Source organism: Tripterygium wilfordii, chromosome 23 (genome assembly GCF_013401445.1).
Source record: "Tripterygium wilfordii isolate XIE 37 chromosome 23, ASM1340144v1, whole genome shotgun sequence".
In the NCBI taxonomy this organism is placed as follows: domain Eukaryota; kingdom Viridiplantae; phylum Streptophyta; class Magnoliopsida; order Celastrales; family Celastraceae; genus Tripterygium; species Tripterygium wilfordii.
In genome coordinates, this window is record NC_052254.1 from 2,813,444 (window position 1) to 2,825,099 (window position 11,656).

The following is an 11,656-nucleotide window of genomic DNA, read 5'->3' on the forward strand; positions in this document are numbered from 1 at the left end:
CACGAATTGGATTTGAACCAATATCAAGCCACTTTCCTTCCTTTAAAAGATGCAAAAGGATCATACTCTGCATGGATCTCAAGAAGAGTTTTTATTCTCAGCAAGGAGTACATTAGTACACTTTATTGGAAATGCATACCTGCACAAACGAAGGTGTTCTTATTTTGACTCATGATGGACTCAACTATATCACGAATAAGGATTTGAAATATTTACATACCTGAGAGGGACAGATTTACCAGGAGCATGCCCATAAAAATCTTTTGAATCTTTCATCCGGAAATCAGAGTGATCAATGTATATGATATTAGAAAAGGGTACCTAATGTGAAATCAGGTAAAGCAATAAGCAATGCAAATCCCAAATAAAAAACTTTTAACCATTGCTTAGAGTTCCATACCGACCTTGTAAGTTGCATCCTGCATCAAGCCATTTCTTTGCATCAAGATCCCTAATATTGCCAGATTCTAGATTGGTAATGACTACCTGACTAACAACACATGACGAACAAGTGATATTACGGAGCAAAATGATTCATTTATAGATTAGTAAATAAAAAAGGGAGAGCGAAGGAGAGATAAGGTCCGCAGCGCGAGAGGACGTAGCACGACTATTGTGTACGTAACATTCAGCCTTGAGTACTCCCATACATAGGGTTGGTAAATGCCCAGTGCATTTAATAACCAGTAGTATGAAGCGTGCCGTGTCTCAAATTCAAGAGTACAGAGCCTGCATAAAAGGTGAACAACAACAACAATGACACTTTAAACTCCAGAATACGAATATATGGAAAAGAATTTAGAGGCTGAATAATGCAGAGTTCACATGGCACTTGAGTATAAACAGAAAGGAACTCGCATGTGTCGAAAAGATAAGCATTGCAACACAGAGCCACATGGCAATTCTGGAATAGAGTATACCAAGCTCAGGGCTGCCAGCAGAATGAGCAAACAATATCAATTGTCATAGTTGACTAGATCAAGATTCTCAAAAGTATCCTCAGTAACATACAGTTCTAGGAAAGAGACTAAAGAAAAAAAAAATCTAACTGTGCATACCAGTGTATCCTTTCTAACAGTTAATTTCTACTTATTCATCTAGTTGAGTATATCATAGTTAAGAGAATAGCACGAGCGATGCTGTTTTGCCATTGTAAAAGATTCATATTTTTTTTGTGGGTTTAAAGGAGATGAGTGATGATCGTCAAACCAAGCAACATAGGGAAGCAGAATTCGATCATCTTCAAAGAACAAACTACAAAAAGACTCACCGTAACATATTGGAAGACAGCACAAAAATCGAGGTGGAAGCAAGAGAATAGTCCTCACCTCAGGTAGCAATGTCCACTTCTCTGCTTTGCTAGGCCAAAGTCAACAAACATCGCCTGAGAAGATTTTCAAAAATTCATAATCAAACATCCCCAGCACCAATGGCCTCATCCCCAATATCAATTTCATCCTCATTAGTCCTTTATTTCTCCGAAGCAAAGAATGAACATACAGATAAGTATCAAGTTGAGTACCTCAATAATGATGGCAGTGAGATTACCGGTGACGACTCTTCTGGGAGCTGCATGCGATATTGACTTCCAAAGAGTTAGTAACTTAGTACTGGGCTATATTATACATAGTTATGGAAAATTATAGCTATATAGTGTTATGTTGAGAAAGAAATAAACTTGCCTGGGAGAAGAGACAGCAATAGCTACAATGGTAGAAGAAGCACAAACAGAAGCCATTTTTTTGTTTTCTTGGTGAGGGGAAGGAGAAGAGGCAAAATTAGTTAATGTATGGAGGGAAGAGGGGCTTATCGTGATTCTTGAAGGGATAGGAGGGTGATTGTACAACCTTTGGTCAGTTGAAACAAATACATTGGTTGATGATTACCACAACAGTGGTAAAATATATAATCCCATTGAGTAGACTGATTGATCTCTGCACTGCACCATAACCCAGTAACCTCAACTATTGCAAGTTGGTCTTCAACCAAATTGATCAGCCTAGTGTCTACATATGGAACTCTATGATCAGAGGTTACTCTAGCAGTGACAACCCATATGAAGCCTTGATTTTGTACATCGAAATGCAACAGAGGACAACCTTTGATCAGTTGAAACAAATACATTGGTTGATGATCACCACAACAGTGGTATATAAAATATATAATCCCCTCGAGTAGACTGATTGATCTCTGCACTACACCAGAACCCAGTAACCTCAACTATGGCAAGTTAGTCTTCAACCAAATTGATCAGCCTAGTGTCCGCATATGGAACTCTATGATCAGAGGTTACTCTAGCAGTGACAACCCATATGAGGCCTTGATTTGTACAGCGAAATGCCACAGATGACAACCTTCGATCAGTTGAAACAAATACATAGGTTGATGATCACCACAACAGGGGTCATGTACCGGATAATCTTATGTTTCCCTTTGTGCTGAAAGTTTGTTCCATATATTGTGATCCTGATTGTGGAAGATGTGTTCACAATAGCATTATGAAAACTGGATTTGAAGTGGATGCATATGCTTCTAAGTTCTAATGGTTTGCTCAAAGTGTTCGATGAAATTCCTAAGTGGAATATGGTAGCACAAGGTAGAATAGTTGTACAACCTTTGGTCAGCTGGTGCTCAATATGTATGCATCCTGTGGAGATATGGACTGCTGTGGAATTAATTTTGATGCCGAGACATATCAGTAATCAGATGACTTACGGGCCCAAATGACTATGACCCATGGGAGACTACTTTTTTATGGCACAACCATGGGAGACTATTAATATGGTGACTCATTCACCAAATCCAGCTAAAAAGTCTGTCAGTTGTCGTATCCTGGGAGAAGTCAAATGCGTGTCTTTAATAGCAACATGACTTGAGTGGACATGCAACATGTGCCAGGAATGAACATTCGAAAACCCACTGACATGTTCCAGTCCTCTTCTCTCTTAAGACCATGCTGGATCTCACATTTTCTTTTCTAAATTTCTCTGGCTACATATGGTCCACCTGGCCAGATCAAATTAGAATTACATGAATTTATGTGGGCTAAACCAAAATTTGGTAACTAAAACATTCGTCATATTTCAACTCTGTCATTCAATCTTCAAATGTTCCAACTTAATACCTTAAAGGTAGAAACCCGAGTAATCCATCAAGTAAACTTACAACTCGAGCAAAAACCCATGAACTCAATGACACATGAAGTCAAATACGAACTCAACCGTAAAACCCGTGAGCTGCCAGAAGCAATTTCCATTTCAAATCGAAAAAACACGATAAAGCATCTCAGCCAAAACCAACATTTGTAAAAGCCAATATTGGAACACAAAAGAATGTCAGATAACTTTGAAACTTGAGTTAAATGCTGTAAGGTAGAAACCCGAGTACCCATCAAGTAAACTAGTGACTCGAGCAAAAACTCGCAAGCAAAAAACTCAAGAACGCATGGAGTCAATTATGAATTCAACCGTAAAATCCGCAAGGTGCCACATTAAATAACTTAGGAACTCGAGCTAAATGCCACAAGGTAGAAACCCGAGTAATCCATCAAGTAAACTTATAACTCGAGCAAAAACTAGCAACAAAGAACTCAACAACGCATGAAGTCAACTACGAACTCAACCGTCAAAGCCGAAAGGTGCCATAATCAATTTCCATTTCAAATCGAAAAATGATAAAGCATTTCCGCCAAAACCAACATTTGTAAAGGCTGATATTAGAAGACGAGAATGTCAAATAACTTTGGAACTTGAGCTAAATGCTGCAAGGTAAAAACTAGAGTATCGATCAAGTAAACTAGTAACATGAGCAAAAACCTGCAAGCAAAAAACTCAACAACGCATGGAGTCAATTACGAATTCAACCGTAAAATCCGCAAGGTGACACATTAAATAACTTAGGAACTCGAGCTAAATGCCACAAAATAGAAACCCAAGTAATCCACCAAGTAAACTTGTAACTCGAGCAAAAACCCGCAACAAAGAACTCGACAACGTATGAAGTTAATTATGAACTCAACCGTAAAAGCCAAAAGATGCCAGAATCAATTTCCATTTCAAATTGAAAAAATGATAAACCATTTCCATCAAAACCAACATTTGTAAAGGCCAATATTGGAAGACAAGAGAATGTCAAATAACTTTGGAACTTGAGTTACATGCTGCCAGGTAGAAGCTCGAGTATCCATCAGGTAAATTAATAACTCGAGCAAAAACCCACAAGCAAAAAACACAAGAACGCATGGAGTCAATTATGAATTCAACCGTAAAATCCGTAAGGTGCCACATTAAATAACTTTGGAACCTGAGCAAAATGCCACAAGGTAGAAACCCGAGTAATCCATCAAGTAAACTTGTAACTCGAGCAAAAACCCACAACAAAGAACTCGACAACGTATGAAGGTAATTACAAACTCAACCGAAAAAGCCGACAGGTGCAAGAATCAATTTCCATTTGAAATCGAAAAAACGATAAAGCATTTCCGCCAAAACCAACATTTGTAAAGGCCAATATTAGAAGACAAGAGTGTCAGATAACTTTGGAACTAGAGCTACATGTTGCAAGGTAAAAACTCGAGTATCCATCGAGTAAACAAGTAACTCGAGCAAAAACCCGCAAGCAGAAAACTCAAGAACGCATGGAGTCAATTATGAATTCAATCGTAAAATCCGTAAGGTGCCACATTAAATAACTTAGGAACTTGAGCAAAATGCCACGAGGTAGAAACCCGAGTAATCCATCAAGTAAACTTGTAACTCGAGCAAAAACCCGCAACAAAGAACTCGACAACGCATGAAGTCAATTACGAACTAACCGGAAAAGCCGAAAGGTGCCAGAATCAATTTTCATTTGAAATCGAAAAAACGATAAAGCATTTCCGCCAAAACCAACATTTGTAAGGGCCAATATTGGAAGATAAGAGAATGTCAAATAACTTTGGAACTTGGGCTAAATGTTGCAAGGTAGAAACTCAAGTATCCATCAAGTAAACTAGTAACTCGAGCAAAAACCCGCAAGCAAAAAACACAAGAACGCATGGAGTCAATTATGAATTCAACCGTAAAATCCTTAAGGCGCCACATTAAATACCTTAGGAACTTGAGCAAAATGCCACGAGGTAGAAACCCAAGTAATCCATCAAGTAAACTTGTAACTCGAGTAAAAACCCGCAACAAAGAACTCGACAACGCATGAAGTCAATTATGAACTCAACCGTACAAGCCGAAAGGTGCCAGAATCAATTTCCATTTGAAATTGAAAAAAATGATAAAGCAATTCCGCCAAAACCAAAATTTGTAAAGGTCAATATTGGAAGACAAGATAATGTCAAATAACTTTGGAACTTGAGTTAAATGCTATAAGGTAGAAACTCGAGTATCCATCAAGTAAACTAGTAACTCGAGCAAAAACCCGCAAGCAAAAAACACAAGAACACATGGAGTCAATTATGAATTCAACCGTAAAATCCGTAAGGCGCCACTTTAAATAACTTAGGAACTTGAGCAAAATGCAATGGGTAGAAACCCGAGTAATCCATCAAGTAAACTTCTAACTCGAGCAAAAACCCGCAACAAAGAACTCGACAACGCGTGAAGTCAATTACGAACTCAACCGGAAAAGCTGAAAGGTGCCAAAATCAATTTCCATTTCAAATCGAAAAAAAATGATAAAAGTATTTCCGCCAAAACCAACATTTGTAAAGGCCAATATTGGAAGACAAGAGAATGTCAAATTACTTTGGAACTTGAGCTAAATGTTGCAAGGTAGAAACTCGAGTATCCATCAAGTAAACTAGTAACTCGAGCAAAAACCCACAAGCAAAAAACTCAATAACGCATGGAGTCAATTATGAATTCAACCGTAAAATCCGTAAGGTGCCACGTTAAATAATTTAGGAACTTGAGTAAAATGTCACGAGGTAGAAACCAGAGTAATCCATCAAGTAAACATGTAACTCGAGCAAAAACCCCACAAGCAAAGAACATGAGGATGCATGAAGTCAACCATAAAAGCCGTAACGTGCCGGAAGAAATTGTCATTTCGAATCGGAAACATGATTAAAAAATCTCAGCCAAAACCAACAATTGTAAAAGCCAATAGGTGAAATACGAGGATGCATGAAATCAATCGTCAAAGCCGTAAGGTGCCGAAAGAAATTGCCATTTCGAATCCGAAACATGATAAAAAAATCTCAGCCAAAACCAACAATTGTAAAAGCCAATAGGTGGAACACGAGAACTTCAAATAATTTATGAACTTGAGTTAAATGTTGCAAGGTCAATTATGAATTCAACCATAAAATCCGCAAGATGCCACAGTAAATAATTTATGAGCTTTGGCTAAATCCCACAAGATAGTAACTCGAGTGAAAACTAAAGCAAAGGTGCAAAAAGTCAATTATGACTCAACCGTGAAAATGACCCTCATTTGGTAAGAAGTATTCCCAATTTGCAACCAGAACCAAATTCAGGGGTAACTTGAAAGAACCTTTACCAACGATCATAAAAGTCGGGACTACAGCCGACACAAGCAAAGCCTTCCAAAGTTCAAAGTATCGGACCCATAAGAAATTTAAAGAACCCTTTACCAACGACCATAAAAGCCTTGACTACAGTCAACACAAGCAAAGCCTTCCAAAGTTCAAAGCATCAGACCCATAAGAAATTTACCGAAATAATTTTTGCAGTTAGAACTCGGTGGGCTCGAGAAGGCTGATATTCTCAAGACGACACCTCAGGACCTCGAAGTAACCGAACAGCGTAAAATTAATCATGGGTACGAATGGAATTTTCCTTTACGTCCAGGGGAATCATCGACTAAGATTTGTCGAAAATGAGATTCGAACTACAGATCTCCTCAAGCAGGAACCAGGCAATCCGAAAAAACTAAATAATTATATAACAGGCAATTCAGAGTAACAAATATCCCCAAATGAAACCTGAAAAACCTCCGAATGCAATGATCTCCAGATACAAGCCCTAATTTCAGGTGTAATAACCACTTTCCGAACAAACATACACACCCTAATTACAGCCAACACAAGTAACCCCTTCCCAGTTCAAAGAAATCAGACCAAAATGAACATTACGGAAATAAGGTTTTTATTTAGAACCTGATTCTCGGGATAGACACCCGGGTAACATGGATCCTCCTTGACGTCCGGGGAATCACGGACCAGAACTTGTCGAAATTGACGATAGTGCAAGCACTAGCGTCGATTTCCAACACTACCGTCGATTTCCAATCTGACATATCAGGACGGGTGATTCCCGATACATTGGCGTGGGTTTTTTTCCTTTGAAGCCGAATAACGCAGAGAATGAACATTTTGAATTTGGCCGTTTGGAAATGAATGTGCGAGCGAGAATGGAAAAGCAAGCTGTCACAAACTGCTTTATGGCGTGCTTTCGAAAAGGCTCCGTATCTCCCGGCTGCTTTATGGCAAATCTCTATTTTGTCACATGTGCAACCTAGCAATAGCGTTTCCTACAAGCTCTTAAGGGCCACGTGGGTGTTTTTTTGAAATTCGGACATGGACCAGCTCTTGATTTTCCGTTCTCGAGTCGAGTTTAATATCAAAGGAGAGGGATGGGATAGGAAAAAGACAGCCCTCAAATCCTACCATACACGTGTCCAGTTCTTCACATCTATCCACCACGTCTTTTCCTCCTCTCTCAAGTTAATGTACTGGGGGGCCCGCTGCTCTGTAGGTAGATAATTGGCAACAAATTATTTTGAAAAAATATCATAATTTTATTTTGTTTTAAGCATTATTCATACATGGTTTCAATTTTTAGGATGGATAAGAAATTCAGAATATAAATATATATTTTTTTACAATTTTTCTCATATTGACCCGCTCTCCCACGCCACCCTCCAACGAAGGCAAGAGGGGGAGTGAGAGAGGAGAGAGGAGAGAGGAGAGAGGATAAATGTTGAAGACACGAAACGAAGAAATCTAGATTGTGAGTCCAGAGCAAATACATGAACCTACAGCGACGAAGATGAGACACATGAACCTGTGTGTCGTTTGTCATACATGCGCTGAAATTAAACGATTGGCAAAAGTCAACAAAAGCTCATGAGCCGCACAATCAAAACCCATCACAACTTATCGAATGGCCAGAATTAAAAGTAAGCCAATGACAAACGCACGAGTACGAAAAATACATGGGACATCGTCGAATGACATACTACGAACCCCTTTAAGGGCCTTAACCCTATTAATGTCGCACTGGAGATAATAATTAATTCTTATGTCAATTGCAATTTGTCTTTGTCGTCTTCCTTCCGTTAGATGCATCTTCTGCCACGTGAATTTTGGCAGATGTATTCAACTCTTGCAGCATTGATCAACCTGGACTCTGCAACTCGAAATCCATCTTCTGTTGCTGCGTTCCCAGGTAGTTGCTTGCAATGTTCGTAGAGAGGTATTTCCTCCCATTATTGCGGGGATGCAGACGTAATTTCAACCAGTATGGATTTGGGTCTAAATCCATCATGCCAGTAATTCAGTAGCTGATGACAAAAAATTTACAAAAAGGATTAACCAGGAGCCTTGATTACATAATTCATCAGAAGCTGAACTAGACAAACTTGGCAACACCTAATCAAGTATCAAACCATGTAAAATAATATCCAATTCCAATGAAATATAATAGCAATCCTGAATGCAGAAAAATAACTAAATTGGAAATATAAATGAAGGAAAGATAAAGTACAATACCATGGTTGAACCCATAGAATGCACTTGTTGTACCACTAACAGCAGAGCCAATGTAAAAGCAACACAGGAAACACTAGCCATAAGCCATAAGATCATAACTTTATTACAAAAATGAGTGGTAAGGGGAAAAAGGAGCATGGCATGGCAGACCCTCCGCCACTAGCCAAATACCACAAGCAGGCTGGTCCTGCTAGTGAAGTGGACTAAGTAAGAGCAATTCCAATGGGGGCAATTGAAGGGGCATGGATGTATTTTGTTGTCCCATTTGTTCGGTCATGAAGAAAAAAATCGTTCCAATTTATTGGCTCCATTTTGCTGGAATTTACCGGCTTCATTTTGCTGGAACCAACAAGTGGATCCAAAAAAAAAACACTCATATCTACATAAAAATCAATATTGGACATCTCCTTTATTACATAAAAAATAAAGTCAGTAAATTTATACCATTGAACCAATACATTTTGTTGATCCAGCCACATTTAATGGAGATGATCGAGATGGAATGAAGCGGACTTACTAGTTTAGACAAATTCAATAAAGATAAGGAGACAGAAACATATGCATATATGTAAGTTGTAGATGGCTAGATGGGTACCATACCTCATCATTGGTGAGAGGTCTAGCACAGTGATGGAATCGAATTTTGCTTTGAGAATTTGAATCCGCCATTGCTTCACAACGTCTTTGTTGAGCTAAAACCCTCCTTATACCTCTCTCAGTGCCTCAGCGAGTCAGCGGTGTTCTTGTTCAAGACAGATCGTGAAAAGCGGTGAACTTTGAGTGTTCGGGTAATCGGGTGCTTCATCCACGTAACCAAACTCCTCTAGCAGTATAATGGGCCTTGATCGTGGGCCTCATAATGGGGCTTGACAAATGACAACTATGGGTATGCACGCCTACCACTATCGGACTACCAGTATGAACATCTTAAGCTCTTACAAATTGCAACCCAATTGAAACAAAAGTTCGAGGGCTTATGGTTAAATTCTGCCGTTTTGTTGACTGTTGTCTAGCTGAGCATTTATCGAGTTATCCGAGCTACCAACAAAAGTATAACCAAACCCTCAGGGATGGATATAGGAATTTATGTTAGGATGGGCAAAACCAAATAAGAGTCCGGGGGCAATGCCCCCATAGTTTTTAAATTTTATTATTTATTAATTATACATTCGAAAGTACGAAAAATAACATTAAAAATCATACTTATATAATAGTGATAAATAATAATTAAAAATTAATTTACAAATGTTCTTGATAATTTTTCATATTTTAATATCGTTACAAGGGTCACGAGAGGTTGAAGAGAAGGGGAAAAGCTGGGGAAGAGAAGGGGAAAAGTTGGGTTAGGACTTGGGCCAAAACATATTAGGGTGGGCAACAATTGAGATTTAAAAGCGAAAATTTTTTTGTCTATCGCTATTTTTTTTTTTGTAAGGCCTCAAGTAGGTCCACCTCTGCAAACACTATTAAGATTTCAGACACCACATAAGCTATCATTTTTATTAGCATATATAAGACCATAATATATGCTATTGTCAAAATTGTTTAACAAATGGACCATATTTGAGTAGAGATCGTAGTTTGCAAAGATGGATTAAAATTCTATAATTTAAATTATTGCTTTATAGCCCTTAAGAAAATTAGAGGGAGAAAAGAAAAAAAACAATATAATTATTTCCAGAAGTGCCTTCAAATATATATATATGCGCACCTGTGTACTGCATGTCTTCCATTCTGTTATCTGAATATTCTATAGTAGACTACGACAAACATAATAACAAAAAAAGTTAGTCACTTGCTCATGTCCCTGTTCATCCAATAATATCATATCAGATACCCGACCAATCAAGCCAAGCATAGATATGCTGGTTAAACCCGCCAGTGCCTTTTGATTCTGCTCAGATTTTATGCAACTTAAAATGGAATATGAGCATATTTATCAGAAAGGTATGGATGCAAGTGAAGATTAGAAAAAAGATGCATAGTTGGACCAGAAAAGGACCAGCTATCATGTCAATAATTACGCTTGTTGAAAGAATCATCATCATCCGAGCCTTTATCCCAAAACTTGTTGAGAGGATATTTGCATGAAATGGACCTAATGTTGAACAAGCACATTCAACGTCTCAAAAGCTAAACAACACTCATGCGCAAGGATCCCGCATTGGACAGAGTCGGGAATAGACAAGAGACCTTACCCCCATATAATATGTGGAGAGACTGTTATCAGAATGGAACCTCTGACCTCTAAGTTACATCCCTACAACTCTACCATTGCACCACATATAACATATTTGTCTGAAATATCTAAAATGTCTTAGGTACAAGTGTACAACAACAATACTTAGAAGCTTTGATATGTCCTAGGTACAACTACAACAAAAAGTGAACCACAAAACCTACATGCATGTGACATTGTAAGGTATCTTCAAATGAATTTATGCATAACATATGCATATGTCTGTTCATTTCTGATTGGATTGGATGCTTGCATAACATATCATTCATTATTTATTCAAAGAGGAAAACTTTCTTTTCAAGTAACTGATAATTAAACTCAACTAGTTTTATTATCCCAGTAAGATAAACAAACAACTCCAGTCTTGTGCACAAGGCTCCCGCATTGAACATTGTCCAAGATATGCAGGATGTATGTGAACCTTATTCCACATAATATGTAGAGAGGTTGTTCCCAGGAATTGAACTTGTGACCTTTAGGTTGCACCATTGCAACTCTAATACTAAGACACATGTTTGTCTGAAAGGATAAACAATATCGTGCATAAGGGTCCCGCAGCGGATAGTGTCAGAGACATGCAAGATGTGCGCAGATCTTACCCCAAATGATATGTGAAGAGGTTGTTTTCTGGAATTGAACCAGTGACCTCTAGGTTAGAGGTAACTAGTTTTATCATCTCAGTCAAACAAAAA

At 38.3% G+C, this 11,656-nt stretch overlaps 1 long non-coding RNA gene across 1 annotated transcript; it reads right to left on the reverse strand.

Moving 5' to 3' along the window:
• LOC119992657 lies at positions 1 to 1,569 on the reverse strand. The gene is made up of 5 exons (XR_005466421.1): positions 1,523 to 1,569; positions 1,329 to 1,384; positions 405 to 729; positions 221 to 321; positions 1 to 139 (listed from the first exon to the last, which is right to left on the reverse strand). It is a non-coding gene; the product is annotated as an uncharacterized LOC119992657 (long non-coding RNA).
• Positions 1,570 to 11,656: the final 10,087 nt, after the last annotated feature.